Here is a 2,178-nt window from a genome sequence, read left to right as displayed (position 1 = left end):
AATGTAATAAATGTGCAATGTTTTGTTAGAAAATATTTTTCACAACTTTTTTAATGAAAAATCGATTGATCTAATTTTTAAATTCTGTAGTATCAGTTATAGAGCACGGATATATATATATATATATATATATATATATATATATATATATATATATATATATTATATCAATATTCATCAAAACTTTTGAAGAAAAATGTTTTTGATGAGATGAAATATCGAAGCGCGTAAGCGCCGCGTCGCTGTTAAACAAACAAACGATTTTACGGAACCCATAAAAACGTTACGCAAACGTAAACAAAATTGATACATATTATTAAAATCTCCATAGCCGATTGGCGTATAATAAATAAATAAATAAATAAATAAATAAAATATCTGATAATAATCATGCACGACCGCCTAATGGAATTTTTTTTTTTATTTTTTTTACTAGATCTCTGTAACCGCTAGAGCTGCCTTCCCAAAAATTTAATAATGGTTTTTGAATTATTAAATTCGGACGCTCCGTTCTCTTAAAAACTGGGTTACCGATTTTGGAACTTTTTGCCCCGTATCTTCGGAACGGCTAGACCTGCCTCTGCCAAACACTAATCAGCACGCCTCTTTATCAATACGAATCGAATGTTGTTCCCGAAATCGTCGATAAAATTTTCATTCTCGATTTTTTTGCGACTACTATAACTTACTACGGGAAGTTACAGTAAAAATTTTAAAATTTTAAATGAAATAAATTGCATTTCTTTTACAAAAACAGAATTTTAACTTCTTCAATTACTTAAAACAAACTAATTTTTTCAAAAAATTTAAAAACTTAGAAGTTTTTACAAAAATTTCAAAAAGTATATTAAAATTTTTGAATTCGATTAAACGTTTTAAACGTTTAACGGTTGTCTTCCTTTTTCGGCAGAGGGACTCAGACTCAGGCGTCAGGTTTCCCAGAGTGCATTGCATTGCAGCCTGTCGCCTGAACGCCATTTTATACTGTGTCATATGCGGGGTTGTTTTGTTGAGTTGTTTTGTCTTGTTTTATTTTAAATATTTTGTAATATTGAGTTCTACGTGTATAACTAAAAATGCAAAAATATATAGTATATATGGCGTAAACTTTACATATCTGCTTATGTGTTATTTGTTCAGCTACGTCGAAATCGAAAGAGTATAAGAAATAACCTCAAAATGAATTTTAAGAAGTGCTGTTTGATATATAATATTATGAAGGGTAAGTATAATTTATTTGTTGGTTACTGTGCTAAAAGCCTAATTATTTTTATAAGGCCCGCGTTTGGAGATGTCTCAAAAAAACTAGAGCTTATTATTTGGATATGAAAATTTAATTTTCGACAATGCTACAAGATACTAAAGGTAAATAACTGTTTAAATTTCTAATGGCTTTTGAGGTTTATATTTTATTATTGTAATAATTTATTTTTAGGATTGGATTCTAAGTCTCGGTTTGAATCCTAAATTGCCTCGAATAACATATGTGATTAATATGAAAGAATATCGAGAGGCTTTTAACAGCAAAACAAGGAATAAATGAAAGGTATATATCATAGTTCTTGTTAACTAATTACTATTATACATTCTGTTTTAACCTTTCTTATTTGTTTTTAAGGTGGAATAATACATACTGAATGGGCTACAATGGAATTAAGACAAATTGTGAATATTGAGAATGAAGATGTTGGAAGTATCTCGATAAAAAAAAATATCAAAGCTTAATAATGCTCAACTATAATTCTATTAGTTATGTTGTTTGTCTGCAAAAAAATATAATTGTATTTGAAAATTGTCATCCTAATTTGGAATTATGTGATAAAGTTTCTGTATATTGGTGTGTCGAGATAGCTTGATTAGCTTTAATAGTTGGACCAAAACTAGATATTTTTATTTCCATCTTTTATTAATTAATATCATTTAAAAATAGTTTTATATTTAATTTGTGTTTCATTTGAAAATATGAAATTAATAATTGTAATGAATATAAATTTTATATTTTTGTTATTGTTTTCGAAAAATATTTGTTACTGTTTATTATAACATATTTAATACTGTTATTTTCAACATTTAAAATATTCTAGTTTATTATGTTATTTTTTTCGTTTAATAGGTTACTATTTTGTTTTTCATTGTGTATATAACGAAAAATAAATGTAATTGATATAAATTTTATGT

The 2,178-nt window shown here is 26.4% G+C and overlaps 1 long non-coding RNA gene across 1 annotated transcript; it reads left to right on the top strand.

The window, feature by feature from the left end:
• Positions 1-1,276: 1,276 nt before the first annotated feature.
• On the top strand, positions 1,277-1,757 carry LOC113380216. Its single transcript, XR_003367335.1, has 3 exons — positions 1,277-1,365; positions 1,436-1,546; positions 1,619-1,757. It is a non-coding gene; the product is annotated as an uncharacterized LOC113380216 (long non-coding RNA).
• Positions 1,758-2,178: the final 421 nt, after the last annotated feature.

This window comes from Ctenocephalides felis, unplaced genomic scaffold (assembly GCF_003426905.1).
Source record: "Ctenocephalides felis isolate EL2017-DRISC unplaced genomic scaffold, ASM342690v1 CF-g0.4_SCAFFOLD_01956, whole genome shotgun sequence".
Taxonomy (NCBI): Eukaryota; Metazoa; Arthropoda; class Insecta; order Siphonaptera; family Pulicidae; genus Ctenocephalides; species Ctenocephalides felis.
This window is presented reverse-complemented; position numbering and strand designations above follow the sequence as displayed.